This window comes from Triticum aestivum, chromosome 3B (genome assembly GCF_018294505.1).
Source record: "Triticum aestivum cultivar Chinese Spring chromosome 3B, IWGSC CS RefSeq v2.1, whole genome shotgun sequence".
Taxonomy (NCBI): Eukaryota; Viridiplantae; Streptophyta; class Magnoliopsida; order Poales; family Poaceae; genus Triticum; species Triticum aestivum.
In genome coordinates, this window is record NC_057801.1 from 654,673,472 (window position 1) to 654,694,386 (window position 20,915).

The window sequence follows — 20,915 nt, forward strand, 5'->3', positions numbered from 1 at the left end:
TTCTCGCTGAGAGGGGCAAGGAGCTCAACGCCGCCAAGGATTCCAATGCAGACTTGGAGTTGAAGCTGGCCACGTTGACCCAGACGCTGGATGTCACCAGGGAGCGACAGGTGACCTTGTCGGAGAAGATCAAGGCCGACGAGGTGCTACTGGCAAGTATCGCCGTTACCCAGAACTCATTCAGGGAGACTGTGGAGCACTGGGACAGGTATGGAGACTTTGGAGCACTGGGGGACTGTGGAGCACTGGAGAAAGTAAAGATATGGAGCCTTTCGGCTCGTTATTGCTTACCGGGGACAGGTCCTGCACAAAGTGTCAGATAGCATGCAAGAAAGATTATAATGCATGAAATTGACAAGATGTGCGGAGCACATGAGCTTTACTTATGCACGGGATCTGCGCCCGGCTTTGTACAAAGGATTACATGCAACATCGGCAAGACTGGTACAAAAGGTGGTTGCCGGAGCAGGTTCCGGCAACCGCGCCCTACGGGTAAAACTTATGAAGATGCTCAATGTTCCAGGAGTTGCTCACCGGAATGCCCTCTTCGGTCTCAAGGCGGACAGCGCCGGGCCTAGTGACTCGTTTCACCCGATAAGGGCCTTCCCACTTCGGCGTCAACTTGTTGGAACTCTTGGCGGACTGAACGCGCCGAAGAACAAGGTCGCCTTCCTCGAAGCTTCTGGCATTAACTTTGCGGCTATGGTAGTGGCGCAAAGCTTGCTGGTATCGAGCAGCTCGTACAGCAGCCTGAAGACGATCCTCCTCAAGGAGCAGCGCGTCATCTTGTCGCAGCTGCTCTTGCCCAAGCTCATCATAAGTGAGCACTCGAGGTGACCCGTATACGAGTTCCGTGGGGAGAACTGCCTCTGCTCCATAGACTAGAGCGAAAGGTGTCTGGCCAGTGGCTCGATTTGGCGTCGTCCTGATCGACCAAAGAACCACCGGCAGCTCCTCAATCGAGTTTCTTCCGCACTTGTGCAGCCTGTCGAAAGTCCTGGTATTGAGCCCGCGCAGCACTTCAGCATTTGCCCTCTCCGCTTGACCGTTGCTTCTTGGATGAGCAACAGAAGCGAAGCAGACCTTGGTGCCAAGATCTTGGACATATTGCATGAAGGTGCGGCTCGTGAATTGCGTGCCGTTGTCGGTGATGATCCTGTTAGGGATCCTGAAATGGCAAACAATCGACCTGAAGAACTTGACTGCTGACTGTGCTGTCACCTTCCTCACTGGTTCCACTTCCGGCCACTTCATGAACTTGTCGATTGCAACATACAAGTACTCAAAGCCCCCGACAGCTCGGGGAAAGGGGCCGAGGATGTCGAGCCCCCAGACCGAAAATGGCCAGGATAAAGGGATCGTCTGGAGAGCTTGAGCTAGCTAGCTGGTGTATCTGCTTGGAATGGAACTGGCACGCTTCACACTTGGTTACTTGTGCAGTTGCATCCTGGAGGGCTGTCGGCCAAAAGAAACCTTGCCGGAAAGCTTTGCCAGCAAGTGCTCTTGTGCCAATGTGGTGACCACATATGCCTCCATGTATCTCTGCCAACAGCCTCTGTCCGTCTTCCCGGCAAATACACTTCAATTTCACACCGTTGAATCTTCTTCTGTACAGTGTGTCGTCGACAAACTGGTACATACTTGACTGCCGGGTTACTTTTTCCGCTTCTTCTTGCTCTTCGGGAAGTTCTCCTGTCCGAAGGAAATGGACAATCTGCTGTGCCCATGTTGGAGCTTGTGGCTCGACAACAAGGACTAAAGACACTTCTGCTGCTGCGGGAACATCAGCTTCTACGGCCAGAACCTATGGCTCAGCCGGAGCTTGATGTTCCCCGGCAAGCTTGCCGGGAGCGTCTGCTTCAACGGAACAAACACTAAGGTTTGCCGGAGCAGACTGCTCCTCAGCACTCTTGGTGTTGATCTTGGGGACCTTCTTGGTGGCGGCTTCGGGGAGCTCTGCCAGAAAATAGTCGCCAGAAATCTACTTTCTCTTCTTACCCTGTCCAGTTGATGGTGTTACAGATGGTTGAATCAGCTTGAGCACAAAGATCCCTGGTTCCACAGGTAACTTCAGTGCAGCGCACTTTGACAGGCCATCGGCAATGTCGTTCTGAGCTCTCGGAACATGCTCCATTTGTAGGCCGTCAAAGTGCTCTTCTAGCTTTCTCACTTCATTAACATAAGCTTCCATCAACGGACTCTGATAATTCTTGTTCACTTGGTGGACGACAAGCTGTGAGTCACCCCTGACAATTAGCTTCTTGATCCCAAGGTCTGCTACGATCCTGAGACCGGCAAGCAATCCTTCATACTCTGCAGTATTGTTGGTTGCTTGCTCCTTGGGAAAGTGCATTTGGACTACGTACTTGAGGTGCTCTCCGGTGGGTGCGACAACTAGCACGCCCGCACTAGCGCCTTGCAGCGAGAAGGCGCCATCAAAGTACATCAGCCACTCTTTGTTTGCTTCCTTGACGGGGATGCTCGTCTCTGGAATTTCTTCATCTTGTGTTGGCGTCCATTCTGCTATGAACTCTGCCAATGCCCTGCTTTGGATAGTTGAAGTACTCTCAAATTTTAGGCCAAAGCTTGACAGTTCCAGTGCCCACTCGACAATCCTGCCTGTTGCTTCTGGATTTTGCAGTATCCTCTTCAGCGGGAAACGAGTGACGACTGTGATCTCATGTGCTTGGAAGTAATGGCGCAGCTTTCTTGAGGCCATGAGGAGGCCGAAAAGCAATTTCTGCACACCAGAGTACCTTGACCTAGCCCCCTGCAGAAGGGAACTGACAAAGTAAACTGGGTGCTGCACCATTCTCTTCTGCATCTTGTCATGCTCCTGCGCAGATCCATCCTTGTCGGGACCAGAACTTGCTGGTGAAGTCCCCTGCTTGTCGCTGGATGTGTCTGCCGTGGTTGCTGGCTCGTCATCTGCCTCCCTCTCCGCCACTAACGTAGCACTAACCACTTGATTGGTTGCCGCTATATACAGCAGCAACTTCTCTTGTGGCTTAGGCGCGACAAGTGTTGGAGTGGAGGACATGTATCTCTTTAAATCCTGCAGCGCAGCCTCCGCCTCCGGAGTCCATTTCATTGGACCTGCCTTTTTCAATATTTTGAAAAATGGCAGGGCGCGCTTAGCAGATCTAGAGATAAACCTGCTGAGAGGATCTACGCAACCGGCAAGTCGTCGTACATCCTTGACGCGCTTTGGTGCTTCAATCTGCTCAATGGCCTTGATTTTGTCGGGATTGGCTTCAATTCCCCGCTAAGACACGAAGAACCCGAGAAGCTTGCCGGAGGGGAATCCAAACACGCACTTCTCGGGGTTAAGCTTGAGGTTGATCTTGCGCAGATTTGCAAATGTCTCATCTAAATCTTGAATTAGGGTCGCTTTGTCCTTGCTCTTGACCACTATGTCATCCATGTAGTCTTCCACATTTCTGTGCATCTGCCGCTCAAAAGCATGGTGGATTACCCTTGCAAATGTTGAACCGGCATTCTTGAAACCGAAAGGCATCCGTACGAAACAGTACGTGCCACACGGGGTGATGAATGCAGTCTTCTCCTCATCCTCTTCTGCCATGAAGATCTGATGGTATCCTGAGTACGCATCAAGAAATGAAAGCAAGTCACATCTGGCCGTGGAGTCAACAATCTGCTCGATGCGCGGCAAGGGAAATGGGTCTTTGGGACAAGCTTTATTAACATCGGTAAAGTCGATACAAAGCCTCCATTTCCCATTTGCCTTGCGCACGACTACAGGATTGGCCAACCACGTAGGATGGAGCACTCCTCTGACAAGGCCTGCTGCTTCCAACTTCTTGATTTCTTCTGCGATGAATTCTTGGCGCTCCACTGCCTGTTTCCTGACTTTCTGCTTGACGGGCCGCGCATGAGGACAGACGGCAAGGTGGTGCTCAATTACTTTCCTGGGAACACCGGGGATGTCAGACGGTTGCCACGCAAACACATCGACATTCGCCCGCAGGAAAGCAACAAGCGTGCTTTCCTATTTAGGGTCGAGAGTGGCACTGATGGTGAAGGTACCACCAGTGCCGAACTCCTTGGCGGGCACCTTCTTGGTTTCTGGTGGAGCTGCCATCGCCTTCTTACACTTGCCGGTGGAGCTCAATGGTGCGTCCTCGACGGTAGCACAGCACTCCGAAGAGGTGCGCTTGCCGGAGTGGGCATCAGAACTCTTGCCGGACTTGGTCTTCTTCTTCCCCCTGGGAGCTTCAGCGGCAAGTGATTTGCGATCTGTTGCGGCTGCTGCTTCCCTGTAGATCTTGTCGGCACAGATAAGAGCATCCTTCTTGTCGCCAGGGACAGAAATGACACTTATCGGGCCTGGCATCTTCAGCATGTTGTATGCATAGTGAGAGGCCGCCATGAATTTGGCGAGTGTTGGACGGCCAAGGATTCCATTGTAAGGCAATGGAAAGTCAGCAACATCAAACGTAACCCTCTCAGTTCTGAAGTTCAACTCGCTGCCAAATGTTACTGGCAACGTGATCTTTCCCTTCGGCTTGCTCCTTCCCGGATTGATTCCTTGAAAAGTGCCGGTTTCTTTGAGCTCGCTGTCAGGGATCTGGAGTTTCTGGAGCACCGCGGAGGAGATCAGGTTCAAGCTGGCCCCGCCGTCAACTAGCATCCTAGTGACTTTGAGGTTGCGGATAGTTGGTGAAACCAACATCGGCAAGCACCCGACCGCAGTTATGCGATCAGGGTGGTCCTCAATATCAAAGATGATAGGCGTGCTGGACCATTTCAGAGGCTTGCGTGACTCGACAGGTGGTTCTGCTGCATTGACTTCCCGCACCCATTGCTTGAGTTGACGGTGTGAAGTATGCAGAGAAGCACCGCCGTCAACGCACAGGACCTCTATGGCCTTCTGGAACTCCTGCTCATCGGTTCCGTCATCGTCCATGTCTTCGTCATCGTCGTCATCTTCATTCTTGTCGCGGCCACAGGGAGGTCTTTCTCCTTGCCGCTGCTTGGCCTTGCCGCGGCGTCCTCCTCGGCCGGGACGTTTCTTACCGGATCCTCCAGCACCTTCCTGGGCTTTCTCCTTGTCGCGCCGCTCGTATTCAGCTTTCTGTTGCTCAACAAGCTGCTCGACCTTCTTGCAGCTCTGGAGATCGTGGCCCTTGGTGCGGTGGATCTTGCAGTACTGTTTGTTGGTGCCGTCCTCCTTGTCGGCGACTGCCACAGCCGTGGTAACCTCCTTGCCGGAGTTACCAGCTTTGGCTTCCTTGCCGGACTGCTCAACGACTAGAACCTCTTTGCCTTTCTTCTTCCTGTTATTTCGCCGCCGGTTTTTCTTTGCCGGGGCAGCATCCTCACTGTCAGATCCTCCTACTCCTGCATTCTCTCCAGGGAGTCTCCTCCCTTCCTCAGCACGTGCACACTTGTCGGCCAGGGCATATAGCTCACTGACGTCTCTGATCTTGCACATCGCCATCTCCTCCCGCATCCTGCGGTTCCGCACGTTCTGATGGAACGCGCTGATCACCGCGGCAGGGTGGACGTCTAGGATGTTGTGCTGTACGCTGCTGAATCTCTGAATGTACTTGTGCATGGGCTCTCCTTCCTTCTGGGCGAGTAGATGAAGGTCACTCTCTTGGCCATGAGGCTTGTGGCCGCCTGTGAAGGCGCCGACAAACTGATGGCATAGATTGGCCCAAGAGGATATGGAGTTGTCCGGCAAGTGCATGAGCCAGGATCTGACGTTGGGCTTGAGCACCAGCGGGAAGTAGTTGGCAAGGATCTTGTCGTCCCGTCCCCTGGCAGCTTGCACCGCAATGGTGTAGATGTTGAGGAACTCCGACGGATGCGTCTTGTCGTCGTACTTCTCCGGTACGTCTGGCTTGAAGTTCTTTGTGCTGGGCCACTGGACTCGCCGCAACTCACGAGTGAACGCAGGGCAACCTACCGCGTACGGCAAGTCGCCTGGTTCCCCTGGCGCGTGCATGTCAATAGAGGGTCCAGCGCGCTGGTCAGATTGACGCCGCGCTTCTCTTCGGCGCTCGATGCAATTACGAGCGTCTTCTTGTTGTCGATCGCGAAGAACTTGGCGTTGATCGCGATGAGCTCGTGGATCCGATGATGCGATGGAGTCGCTGTCGAGGTGGATCCGGCGAGTCGGCGATCTTGGCCTTTGGGGTGGAGAGTGCGTGGTGGTCGCACCCTCACCGGTCTTGTCGCCATCGGCTCGCGCCTGGCAACCCTGCCGCGGCAGCGACATGCTTGGCTGCCGTGGAGTGTCGCCGTTGGCGAAGCCGATGAGACTCTGAATGGTGGCCCTCCATTGATCGGTCTTGTCCGCCATTGGAGGGTAATCTAGGAGCAGTTGAGCTCGTGCCAAAGCTTCTGCTGGAGTGGTGGGCGGCAGTGGCGAACGGTGCGAGGAGCGGGATGTGCTCGGACTTCTAACTATGTTAGAAGGAGCAGTATCCCGTCCAGGCGACCGTGTCTCACTCGTGCCAGCATGCTGGCGTGCATGCTGGTCTTGAGCGGCCCGAGATCCACCAGCTCAATCTTGGCCCAACAGACGTATGGTACTGCGAGTACCATGACGCTGTCGGTCCTGCGCCTCCTGAGACGGGCGCGAAACATGTATGGACGCCAAGGTTTGGCTTCCTTGCCCTTGGACCTGGCGGCGTCGTGAGCTTCCTCGTCGATGTCCGTTCTTCCGCCAGCGTCCACCCCACCACCTGCTTGCTCCAGTGGCGGTGGGACCGACGCGGACGGAACAGCTGCCTCCGAATCCTTCTTCTTCGGTGGCATGTTGATGAAGAAAATGAAGATCTAGCTCGTGTGAACGCCGGATCAGATTCACACAATCTCGACGCCCCCTACCTGGCACGCCAAAGATGTCGGGGAAACTGATCCACGAACAACTATGGGATCGGCGGATCAAGACCCTTTCGGTTCGGCGGGGGGCGGAGGTCGCACGAAGAGCACATCAAGGCGAAGCACACGAGCAGTTTACCCAGCTTCGGAGCTCTCCGGAGAGATAATACTCCTACTGCTGCTTGTCTGATTCTATTGTGTTCTTGCTCAAGAGAGCTAAGTGTTTTTTTTCTGGCTTCCGAATGATCCGAACCCCCCCTATGTTGCGCATGGACCTCCTTTTATATGCTAAAGGGGTCACCGACAGGTGGCAATGTAAACAAGGGTACAAATGTAAAAAGAGAGGTGGTTGGTACAATTACTTATATAGTGTTTCCTACCTAACCTTGACGGCAGGGGACAAGGGCATTAAATGCCTGTCTGTGTAGCCCAAACAATGCAGAAAAGGACCGTCAGGGGCGCCACCGCTCGCCACGATGGTGATCTTGTCAGCTTCGCATGCCACCGCGCACCGCTGGCTGCACAGCCTCCCGCCACGCGTGCCTGGAAAGTCCCCCAGAGCGACACATTGGTGGATGCGCTGGAGCGTGGGCACAGAGTGGCCGCTTGTTGCGGCAAGTGCCTTGCCGCGGTCGTTGTCTGGTCGGGCCCGGAAGCTTGTCGCTCACCGGGCCTTGTCGGGACGCGCGGCGCGTCGCGGCAAGTTCCTTGAAATGCCTTGGTTGGCCTTCCCGGCAAGCTCCTCTTGCCGGGGCCTTGCCTCCTTGGCTTAAAAACTTTGTTCTTGAATGGCTCCAAAGGAACCACGGAGGACCTTGACCGTCGCCCGGCAAGCCTTGCCGCGGGGCGCTGCAACTGCCCGTGCACAAGTTCGGGATACTAGGGTACCCCTATTCTAGTACACCGACAATGGCGGTTCGGTTGCGGCCAACGATCGGCAGGGGACGCTCGGAGAGACAATGTTGTAGCAGCGTGGTCCGTGGATCTTGCGCCGGTGGACAAGCGCATGTGCCGGCCGTCATGGTACATGGACACATGAACCAAGTGCAGCAGGGGCAGCAACCTGGCCTAATGATGTACCCGATGGCACTGGCCAACGACAAGTTCTCTATGATGGGCGATGTTACGGGGTTCGGCCCCAACAGGTATGCAGGGATGGCTGTGGTGCTTCCGCCACCACCTCCTCAAGGTGGGGTGGGTATTGTGAGCCCCGGGTCATCAGACGGGTGGAGCGCCATGACGCAGGCTGACATGACGAACTACATCGGCGATGGAGCGATGATGGAAAACGTCCATGATCCGGAGGATCAGTCCTCCAAGAGGAGCATCGAGCATCGCCACCGCCGCGTGATCAAGAATCACGAGTCAGCCACACGATCGCGTGCTAGGAACAGGCACTTACATTGTTGCCAAAATTGTTGGTTTTTCTGCAATGCCATTTCTGCAATAGTGGTAACAAGGTCGGTGACACGTACACACTCCCTCTTTGATAATCCTACAGGCTTATATTATGGATCTTGAAGCTGAACTAAACTACCTCAAGGAGGAGAAGGCTTGTCTAAAAGATGAGGAGGTAGGGAGCTGTTGACCAGTGAAAACCATGAGAAAAATTAGTTTTCTTATTATTTTTAGTTCTTATCGTTACTAAACTCTATCATTGTTTTGTTACAGAAGACAATTTTGTTGACCAAGAAAAAAGTGTTACGTACATTTTCCCACCATCGCGTGGCAATCCTCATACACTTGCCATCTTCTTTTAACAATCAAATTGCTAAGTTTAACATTGTTAATGTGTGCGTGCTGATAAAACTACCTTGTGTTCTTGATTTTTTTTGTTACAGCTGGTGGAGAAGATGATGGAACAGTCCAAGGAGAAAGTGACCATCTGAAAGGTGGAGCCCTATCAAGGTGGAACAGAAGCTGCATCTTGTGAATGGTGACCCGCCATTCAGCTTCCATAGCCATGCTAGCATGAGGATGAGAATGAATTGTGGTGTTGATAATAGTTACCTTTCCTTTTCGGAGCGGGGTGGTATAGCAATATACTAGTAGTAGCTAAAACCCAGAAGGACCCAAATGTGAGTGTTTATCTAGTCAAGCAAGTGAACTTGTGTTGTTGTTATTGTTTATATGTATATGTGTTTTTCACAAGCTTCAAACAAATGGAACAAAAGAAAGTTAGGAATATGTTGATATGTACTTGCGCTTTAAAATAATGCGATGCAATGTGTGTGGTCCATGTGTGTGTGTATGGGAGCCTTCGCCATTCCTCTCTTGTGAAGAAGTGGAGATGACACGCGAGTTGAGTTTAGTCACGTAGGCCACTTTTCCACGTCGGTGAAATTTTAGTCATTGAAATAGTTCTTAAATCTAGTGAAATTTGAGCTATTCAAATCAGTGGTCACGCGGGATCCCTTGAGATTTGTCGGCGGTCACCCATCGTAATGCTTGGGTAGTTGATCCACTTTCCTCCTCTGTCGTGACTTCCTGCTTAATGGTCGGACCAGCCTTCAATTGCGCTCCCTTGTTGGACAACCATGATAGCCATCATCATCCCTCATACTCATACGACTGTGTGCATCAGAGGCCAGGGGTGATCCTTCTTTTCTAAGAACAAAAAACCCTCCCACACTTACCATGATTTGCTAGTTGCTTGCAGCAACATAAATGCCATGTCTTAAAATAGTTAATGTAAGCGTGCTGATGGTAATACCATTTGGTCTAGATTTTTTATAGTTGGTGGAGAAGATGATGGAATAGTCCAAGGAGAACGTCAACACCAAGAAGGGTGGCACCATGTTGCGGCGCTGCGGTAGCTGCATGTTGTGAATGTTTGGTGCTTTGGCAACACCCTATCTATCCAGTACGAGAGAAACTGTCTACTATGTATCTATCTATCTATAGCTCACATTTTTCATCAATCACATGAATTTAATAGCTATCTGATGCTTTAACTTATGCTTATCTCTTGCATGCGGCATGTTATAAATAGGGTGCCGCGGCGCACAAGACTGAACCACACACCACAAGCGAGCACACGTAGAGACCATAGTGTAGAGAAAGGATGGCATCAGAGATGAGCAAGGACGTGTAGTTATGCAAGGAAGAAGTCACCTCACACCCATGCATTCTCGAAGGTGAGGAGCAGACGGTTGCGCTAATGCCGCAGTCTTCGATCTTCGTGCTGACGCTGGATGAGCTGTATTACTCGGTGTGCGAGGCGGGCACAATTTTGGGTCCATGAACATGGAAGAGTTCATGAGCAACATATGGAATGTCGAGGAGTTCCAAGCGGCTACCGGCGGTGGCTTGGTGGGCATGGAGGAGGCTCCTATGGTGGGTGCTGGTAGAAGCGGAGGTGGCGGGGATGCATGAGGAAGTGGCCTATGCCGGCAGGAGTCCTTCTCCTTGCCTCCCTGCTGTGCCGGAAGACGGTGAAGGGGGTGTGGGCTGACGTCAACAAGGAGCCTGACCGGTGCATGCCCAGCCTCAGGTCGTGCGTCCCTCACCGCAGCTTCCTGTCCATCCAACGGTGGGGAATGGCATAAAGTCTTTTTGCGTGGTGATGCTACCTAGCGGCGACAAATCCGTGCCATTGATTGCTCGCGTCAAGATGCGTGGAGGTGGGACCACTTTATTATCATTTTCTGCTATACACTAGTACACATCATCAAACTATAGCTAGTAGTCCCCATTATTTGTCTTTGGCATGGATGTATGGAAGAAATATGACAGTGCTCTCTCTAGTGAAATCCAACCTTTTATTTCACATTTACTAAATCAAATTGCCCCTGTCTTTTAAACCATAAGTTCCTATTTGAATTTATATATATATATATGAACTCCTGGCGCCAAGGCCTTTTAAACAAGACCGATCTTGAATATATTCGAACATATTTAAATTTGAACATTTCACATTTCGTATGTGAACCAAACCTATATAACTAGAAAAAAATTTAAACACTATTTCCACAGAAATATGTAAAACCATCAAGAAACCTACAACTTCTTGAAATGTGTAACCGTTTATTTCAAAAGAGTGGAAATGTTTTTTTAAACATGGAATTCAAATATATGTGATTTTTGTGAAACAGACCTGTGAAATGTAACATGTAGGTTCTGAATTGTGAAATAATCCCTCCTTCCCAAAATAAGTAACTCAACTTTGCCCTCACTTAGTACTAAACTTAGTACAAAGTTGCGTCACTTATTTTGGGACGAAGGGAGTAGTAACCGTAAAATGTGAAATTGATTTTTTGAAAGAGTGGAATATGTTTTCTTTTCTAAAATGTGTAACTAAAATAGATGTGATTTTTGTGAAACATAGCAATGTAAGAATGTTGGTTCTGTATTGTGAAATACTAACCACAAAATGTGAAATTATGATGTATAAATGTGAAACTGATTATTTCAAAAGAGTGAAATATTTTTAAAAAGAATGTGTAACTAAAATATATGTGATTTTTGTGAAACACGTTAGTGTAATGTAAAAGTAGGTTCTGAATTGTGAAAATATTAACCACAAATGTGAAATTACAATGTATAAATGTGAAACTGATTATTTCAAAGGAGTGAAATAAGTTTTTTCAGACATATGTAATTGAAATATACGTTATTTTCCTGAACCAAGCCAGTCTGAAGTGAAATGTAGGTTGTGAATTATGATAGAGTAACTACAGAAAGTGAATTCTATTGTGTCGTTTGTGAAACTGATTGTTTGAACATGTGTAATAGTTTATTACAAAAGTGTGAAATATGTTATTTGAAAAATGTGCAATGTAATTACGTGTTTTTTAAGCAAGCCCGTGAAAAGTAAAATGTAGGTTCTGAATTGTGCAATAGCCACTACGGAAAGTGAAATTGTAGTGTATCATTGTGAAATATATGTTCGAATTTAAATATGGTTGAAAAATATTCAAGTTTGATCTCATTTTAAAGGTTTTGGCTCACGGAGTTCAATTTTTTTTCACAAATGAATATATGGTTTAAAAGATATGGATGTTTTAAATTAGCTAAGGAGGAAGAAATGGTTGGATTTTTTTATTGTGTGGGAGAATAAAAAGTGATTGTGCCACACTGTCATGCATGCATGTGAAGTACATTAGTGGGGGCCAATTGTTTAAGAGTGAGAGTGGAAATACGAATATGCGAAATCCAGAAAAGAAATGTAATACAATGATACTTGGCCCACATAGTGTTAGATGGCGGCTCCCTATTGGACACCAACTTGCTAGTAGGTAGCGCAACCGCGCAAACTTACATTTTGTGGGGAATCGCGATTCGCTTGCAACCAACGACCGGCAAGGGACGGTCAGAGAGACGACGCTGTAGCAGTTCCTTGTTAAGGCCAGCGTGGTCCGCGGATCTTGCGCCGGTCGGCATGGTCCATGGACAGATGAACCACGCGCAGTAGGGGAAGTAGCATGGCCCAATTATGTACCCAATGGCACCGGTTAACGTCATGTTCTCGGTGATGGGCGATGACATGGGGTTCATCCACAATGGGTACGCAGGGATGGCTGTGGTGCCTCCGCCACCACCTCCTCAAGATGGGGTGGGCATTGTGAGCCCCGGGTCGTCGGATGGGAGGAGCGCCATGACGCAGGTTGACATGACGAACTACATTGGCGACGGAGCGATGATGGAGAACAACAACGCCTCGGAGGATCAGTCCTCCAAGAGGAGCATCAAGCATCCCAACCGCCGCATGATCAAGAATCATGAGTCAGCCGAACGGTCGCATGCTAGGAACAGGTACTTACATTGCTGCCAAAATTGTTGGTTTTTATGCAATACCATTTCTGCAATAGTGGTAACAAGGTCGGTGACACATACACACTCCATCTTCGATAATCCTACAGGCTTATACTATGGAGCTTGAAGCTGAACTGAACTACGTCAAGGAGGAGAAAGCTCGTCTGAAAGCTGAGGAGGTAGGGAGCTGTTGACCAGTGAAAACCATGAGAAAATTCAGTTTTCTTCTTCTTTTCAGTTCTTACCATTACTAAACTCTATCATTGTTTTGTTGCAGAAGACAATTTTGTTGACCAAGAAAAAAAATGTTATGTACATTTTCCCACCATCGCGTGGCAATCCTCCTACACTTGCCATCTTCTTTTAACAATCAAATTGCTAAGTTTAACACAGCTAATGTGTGTGTGCTGATAAAACCACCTTGTGTTCTTGATATTTTTTCTTACAACTGGTGGAGAAGATGATGGAACAGTCCAAGGAGAAAGTGAACGTCAAGAAAGGTGGAGCCCTATCATGGTGCGACAGAAGATGCATCTTGTGGACAGTGACCCGCCATTCAGCTTCCATAGCCATGCTAGCATGAGGATGAGAATGAATTGTGATGTTCATAACAGTTACCTTTCCTTTTCGGACCGGGGTGGCATAGTAATATACTAGTAGTAGCTAAAACCCAGAAGGACCCAAATGTGAGAGTTTATCTAGTCAAGCAAGTAAACTTGTGTTGTTGTTACTATTTATAGGTATATGTGTTTGTGAGAAGATTCAAACAAATGGAACAAAAGAAAGTTAGCAATATGTTGATGTGTACTCGCTCTTTAATATGATGTAATTGAGTGTGTGTGGTCCATGTGTGTGTGGGAGTCTTCGCCATTCCTCTCTTATGAACAAGTGGAGATGACACACGAGTTGAGTTTAGTCACGTAGGCACACTTTTTTGCATAGGTGAAATATTAGTCATTCAAATAGTTCTTAAATCTAGTGAAATCTGAGCTATTCAAATCAGTGGTCATGCGGGATCCCTTGAGACTTGTCGGTGGTCACCCATCGTAATGCTTGGGTAGTTGATCCAGTTTCCCCCTCCGTCGTGACTTGCTTCTTGATGGTCCGACTAGCATTCAGTTGTGCTCCCTCATTTGGCAACCATGATAGCCATCATCAACCCTGATACTCTTATGGATGTGTGCATCGGAGGCCGGGGGTGATCCTTCTTTTCTAAGAAAAAAAACCTCCCACACTTACCATAATTTGCCAATTGCTTGCAAGAACATAATTGGCAAGTCTTAAAACAGTTAATGTGAGCGTGCTGATGGTAACACCTTTTGGTCTCGACTTTTTATAGATGGTGGAGAAGATGATGGAATAGTCCAAGGAGAACGACAACACAAAGAAGGGTGGCGCCCTGTCGCGGCTCTGCGGTGGCTGCATCTTGTGAATTTTTGGCACTTTGGCAGCACCTTATCTATCCAGTACGAGACGAACTATCTACTATGTACCTATCTATCTATAGCTCACCTTTTTCATCAATCACATGAATTTAATAGCTATCTAATTCTTTAATTTATGCTTACCTCTCTCATGCGGCAGGCTATAAATAGGGTGGTGCGACGCACAAGACTGAACCACACATCACAAGCAAGAGCGTAGGTAGAGACCTTCTAGGATGTCATCAAAGATGAGCAAGGAGATGAAGTTCTCTGAGGGAGAAGTCACCTCACAATCGCACATTCTCAAAGGTGAGGAGCAGACGGTTGCCCAGATGCTGCAGTCTTCGATCTTCGCGTTGATGTTGGATGAGCAGCAATACTCGGTTTGCGAGGTGGGCGCAATTTTGGATCCATGAACATGGATGAGTTTATGAGCAACATATGGAATGTCGAGGAGTTCCAATTGGCTACAAGCGATGGCTTGGTGGGCATGGAGGAGGCTCCTGTGGTGGGTGCTGGTGGAAGCAGAGGTGGCAGGGATGCAGGAGGAAGTGGCCAATGCTGGCAAGGGTCCTTCTCCTTGCCTCCCCGTTGTGCCGGAAGACGATAGAGGAGGTGTGGGCTGAGATCAACTGGGAGCCCCGACTGGTGCATGCCCAGCCTCAGGTCGCGTGTGCCTCACTGCAACTTCCTGTCTAGCCAAAGGTGGGGAATGACAGAAAGTCTTTTTGCGCGGTGATGCTACCTAGCGGCAACAAATCCGCCATTGATTGCTTGCATTAAGATGTGTGCAGGTGGGACCACTTTATTCTCATTTTCTGCTATACACTAGTATACATCATCAAAATATAGCTAGTGGTCCCCATTATTTGTCTTTGGCATGGATGCATGGTAGAAATATGACACTATGCTCTCTATCTCTCTCTCCCTCTCTCTCTTGTTAAATCCAACCTTTTATTTCACCTTTACTGAATTAAATCATCCCTATCTTTTAAACCATAAGTTCCCTTTTTTTACATACATATTTGAACTCCTGGCGCTAAGGCCTTTTAAACAAGACCAATCATGAATACATTCGAACACATTTAAATTTCAACATTTCACATTCCATATGTGAAGCAAACGTATATAACTAGAATTTTTTTGAATAACTATTTCCACAGAAATATGTAAAACCATCATATTTTTCTAGAAACCTACAACTTTTTGAAATGTGTAACAGTTTATTTCAAAAGAGTGAAAATATTTTTTTAAAACATGCAATTGAAATATATGTGATTTTTGTGAAACACACTTGTGAAATGTAACATGTAGGTTTTGAATTGTGAAATATTCCCTCCGTCCCAAAATAAGTGACTCAACTTTACACCAAGTTAGTACTAAAGTCAGTACAAAGTTGCGTCAGTTATTTTGGGACGAAGGGAGTAGTAACAAAAAAATGTGAAATTGATTTTTTGAAAGAGTGGAATATGTTTTTTAAACGTGTAACTAAAATAGATGTGATTTTTGTGAAACATGACAGCGAAATGTAAAATTTTTTGTTCTGAATTATGAAATACTAACCACAAAATGTGAAATTATAATGTATAAATGTGAAACTGATTATTTCAAAAGATTGAAATATGTTTTTAAAAAATGTGTAACTAAATTATATGTGATTTTTGTGAAACATGTTAGTGAAATGTAAAAAGTAGGTTCTGAATTGTGAAAAATATTAAGCACAAATGTGAAATTACAATGTATAAATGTGAAACTGATTATTTCAATAGAGTGAATAAGTTTTTTAAACATTTGTAATTGAAATATATGTGATTTTCCTGAACCAAACCAGTCTGAAGTGACATGTAGGTTATGAATTATGAAAGAGTAACTACAGAAAGTGAAATTCTATTGTGTTGTTCGTGAAACTGATTGTTTGAACATGTGTAATACTTTATTTCAAAAGAGTGAAATATGTTATTTGAAAAATATGCAATTTAATTAGGTGTTTCTTTGTGAAGGAAGCCCATGAAAAGTGAAATGTAGGTTCTGAATTGTGCAATAGCCACTGCAGGAAGTGAAATTGTAGTGTATCATTATGAAATAGATTATTTTGACATGTGAAATATATGTTCAAATTTAAATATGGTTAAAAATACTCAAGTTTGATCTCATTTTAAAGGTTTTGGCATACGGAGTTCAAATATAAAAAAAATCACAAATGAATATATGGTTTAAAAGATATGGATGTTTTAAATTAGCTAAGGAGAAAAAAAATTGGATTTATTGTGTGGTAGAAGAAAAAGTGATTCTGCCACACTGTCATGCATGCTAGTGAAGTACACTAGTGGGGGCCAACTGTTGAAGAGTGAGAGTGGAAATACGAAGATGGGAAATCCAGAAAAGAAATGTCATACAAAGATATTTGGCCCACATAGCATTAGATGACAACTCCCTATTGGAAACCACCTTGCTGGTTGGTAGCGCAACTGCGCAATTCTACAATTCATGGGGAATGGTGGTTCGGTTGCGGCCAACAACCGGTAGGGGACGCTTGGAGAGAGATGTGGCAGTAGTTCCTTGTCAAGGCCAGCGTCGTCCGAGTATTTGGCGTCGGTGGCCACACACCTGTGTCGGCTGGCATTTTCCATGGATAGATGAACTCCGTGCAGCAAGGGCATCTACCTGGCCCAATGATGTACCTAATGGCACCGACCAACGACATGTTCTCGGTGATGAGCGACGACATGGGTTCATCCCCAATGGGTACGCAGGGATGGCTATGGTGCCTCCACCACCACCACCTCAAGGTGGGGTGGGTATCATGAGCCCTGGGTCGTTGGACGGGAGGAGCGCCATGATGCAGGCTGACATGACGAACTACATGGGCAACAGAGCGATGATGGAGAACGGCGACGCCCTGGGCGCTCAGTCCTACAAGAGGAGGATCGAGCATCACCACCGCCACATGATCAAGAATAATGAGTCAGCCGAACGATAGTACCGAATCGAAAGCTTTTCTTCAGGAGGAAATTTCGAGGTGTCGATTTCTTCACATTAATCTTCTCGACTCTATTACTTCAACAACTATAGCTTGTTCTTCTCTGCAACAAAGATGTACTTTGGTGAAGTTCCTCGAACTCATCACCGAAGACAACATTCTCTTCGGTTGTGTATGGACCCCTTTTTTATCTGTATGTACTAGCAAACAAATCAGTCCATTCCTGTTTCTATCAACAATCTCCAAAACACAAGGTAGGCAGATATTGCACCAACATATTCAATTATGTTAGCACTGTTGAGATATTGCACTAGTGAAGGTATGAACCCTAGGCCTTGTTTTTAAGCATTGCAATACCGTTTGTGCCCACTTTTATCATTTTGCTACCTTGCTGTTTTTATCTATTCAGATTATAAAAATATATTTCTACTATCCACACTACACTTGTATCATCATCTCTGTGTCAAACTAGTGCAACTATATAATTTGCCATTGTATTGGGTGTGATGGGGACACAAGAGATTTCTTGTATTTGGTTGCAGGGTTGTTTTAGAGAGACCATGTTCATCCTACACCTCCCACTGATTGATAAACCTTAGGTCATACACTTGACTAAAATTTGCTACCATCCTACAAAACTCTGCGCTTGGAGGCCCAACACGAGTCTACAAGAATAAAGTTGCATAGTAGAAATCACACAACCATGGGTGTTACCACTGTGAACAGTGTTTCCATATGAATAATATTTTTTTGTAATAAAAAAATATTGATTCCATTTTTCAAGTGCCAGAAATGATTTTTCCGTGAAGGAAGTCCATAGAATAACTTTTAAAATTATGTCTTTTCATTTTTCATCCAAATTAGACAACAATGTAAGCCCACTGACCAATTTTCTTGAATTTCTTAGTATTATTGCTATATTTCATGGATTTACTAGATTTCTAGTAAATTTCTGAACTTTCTCAAATTTGAACTACAAGTGTGATGTAGTTTGGTCCTAGAAATTGGGTAAAATCATTTTAAGCTTTTAGATTGGTGGTGTATGCATTGGGCACAACCAAAGTTGAAATTCCAAACAATTTTGTAGGAATGGTCAACATTGCAAGTTCGACCCAGAATTGGAAAATCAAAGAAAATGAAAAAGTCTCAAAAATTAAAATCCTTATGCATGGGGCCCTTTGGTGTCAAGGAGTTTGTGATAAAAATCATGAACTCGCCATACCACAAGTTTAAAAAAACTTCACAAAAATGGCATATCTAGTATGAACTTGCATGGATTTCAAGGCATATGCACATGGACCTAGCCACTGCATAGTCAATGCTAACATGTCCAAATTTGGCACAACCATGGGTGTTACCATTATGAAAAATGTTGCCATAGAAACATTATAATTTTTGTAATAAAAAATATTATTTCTATTTTTCAAGTGCGATTAATGAAGTTTTTGTGAAGGAAGTGCTAAATAAGTTGTAAAACTAGGTCTTTTCATTTTTCATCCAAAGTAGACCACATTGGTAACCCAGTAACCAAGTTTCTTGAATTTCAGAGTAGTATTACTATATTTCATTGATTTACTAGATGTCTAGTGAATTATCTGAACTTGCTCAAATATGAAATACAAGTGTCATGTAGTTTGGTCCCAAAAATTGGCTAAAATCATTTTATGCTTTTGCATTGGTGGTGTATGAATTGGGCACAAACAAAGTTGAAATTCCAAACCATTTTGCATGAATGGTCAACATTGCTAGTTTGACCCCAGATTGGAAAAAATCAATGAAAATGAAAAAACCTCAAAAATTAAAATCCTTGTGCATGGGGTCCTTTGTGTCAACTAGTTTGTGGGAAAAATCATAAAATTGCAATACCACAAGTTTTGAAAATTCAATATTACAAGTTTGACTCCAATTTAAGTAAGTTTTGCATGTTGCTGTTTTTGGCAAGTTTTGTGTGTTGCTATTTTTGGCATGTTCTGCATGTTGCACTCTATTTGAACATGCAAAACTCACTCGACGTAGGAAGTCCAAAACATAGCATACAACTAGTGATTAAAAACATTCAAATAACATATTGTTTTCAATTAAAAGGGAATACCAAATGTCGGATCCTTGGCAGTAGCTATAAGAAACAAACTAAACTACTTAATACGCTTAAGATGGCGAGCCAGGCGGCGGTGGGAGCATTGAGCATCCTGCTCAAACTGCGTCAAGCACTCATACTGCTCCACCACTATTGGGGCATTCTTGCAGCCAGCCTCCAAGTGCTCCTGGCCAACCATCTTCTCATCCTTGTGGTCCACATTAATCGCTAGATTCATGTCATCCTGAGCAAGACGAGCGATGATATATAACCTCCCGATAGCCCTCCTCTCGTGCATCCTTTTGCTGTGCAATGATCTCCAACCCCGTGATTGCCCTCCTCTTTGATAACCCACTAGTATAGGTGATAGCTTTAGCCCTTTTCGATAAATAAGAATGTCAAATCCAAAGGGAAGCTAAAGGTATAACAAATATTCCCTCAAGTTCTATCGACCACCGATACAACTCTACGCACACTTAACGTTTGCTTTACCTAGAACAACTATGAAACTACTTTGCAAGAATAAAACTACGAGTACTTTGTGAGAGTAAAGCTATGAATAAATTGCAAGGTAATAAAAGTAGATAGCTTTTTGTCAACAAGAAAGTCATTTGTCCCTAGGCAATCGATAACTAGACTGGCAATCATTCTTGCAGTTTTATATGAGGGAGAGGCATGAGCTAACATACTTTCCCTACTTGGATTGTATGCACTTATGATTGGAACTCTAGCAAGCATCCGCATCTACTAAAGATCATTAAGGTCGTAAAACTCAACCATAGCACTAAGTATCAAGTCCTCTTTACTCCCATACGCAATAACCCACTTATCCATGTTCTGGCTTCAACCACTCCGACAACCGACAATAAGCAAATTATGAACGTATTGCAACACCCTACAGTGGGGACCCCTCACATTTGCGCGAGACGGAGGGAACCATAGGACAGCACCATAATAAATATACACTCAAACCAATCACGATCAACAATTAACCCAGAGGACAAAACAGATCTACTCAAACATCATAGGATAAGCACATATCATTGGGAAATAATATATAGTGTTGAGCACCATGTTTAGATATTACAGCGGGAAAAAGAGAGGTTACACCGCTGCATAGAGGGGGAGAAAGTTGGTGTTGACAGTAGCAAGGTTGTTGATGTATATCGCCATCACGATCCTTGCCCCGGTGCCACTCCGGCGCCACCATGAGAGGGGGGAGAGAGCTAATACGTCTCCAATGTATCTATAATTTATGAATTATTCATGCCATGTTTATAATATTTTTACATGATTTTGGTATGATTTGATTAGAACTAACCCGGACTGACGCTATTTTCAGCAGAACTACCATGGTGTTGTTTTTGTGCAGAAATAAAAGTTCTTGGAATGCGCTGAAAATCAACGGAGAATATTTTTGGAAAATATAAAAAATACCCGAACGAAAAGCTACCGGAGGGGAGTCCCGAGGCCACCACGAGGGTGGAGGGCGCGCCCCCTAGGGTGCGCCCCCTACCTCATGGACTCCCCGTGGGCCCCCTTGACGTGAAACCAACGCCAACCCCTCCTATAAATCAAAAAAAACCCAGAACAGAAGAGTGATTGGAAGTTCCGCCGCTGCAAGCCTCCAGAACCACGAGGAATCAATCTAGGCCCTCTCCGACACCCTGCCGGAGGGGGCCATCATCATCGGAGGCCATGGGAGAGGATCTCAAAGGGGCCATCATTGCCATGAAGGCTAGGGACCAGAGGGAGAACCTCTCCGCATACATGGGGAGGCCATGAAGGAGGATGCACAAGGGGGAGAACCTATCCTCCTCTCTCTAAG

The 20,915-nt window shown here is 46.1% G+C and overlaps 3 pseudogenes; all 3 read left to right on the forward strand.

Annotated features, from left to right (window-relative positions):
* LOC123067659 (bZIP transcription factor ABI5 homolog) overlaps positions 1–9,681 on the forward strand; it is a 52,357-nt pseudogene extending 42,676 nt beyond the window's left edge.
* A 235-nt stretch (positions 9,682–9,916) lies between these two features.
* LOC123067660 (bZIP transcription factor ABI5 homolog) lies at positions 9,917–14,038 on the forward strand (annotated as a pseudogene).
* Positions 14,039–14,448: 410 nt separating this feature from the next.
* Positions 14,449–17,010, forward strand: LOC123067661 (bZIP transcription factor ABI5 homolog; annotated as a pseudogene).
* The last annotated feature ends 3,905 nt before the right edge of the window (positions 17,011–20,915 follow it).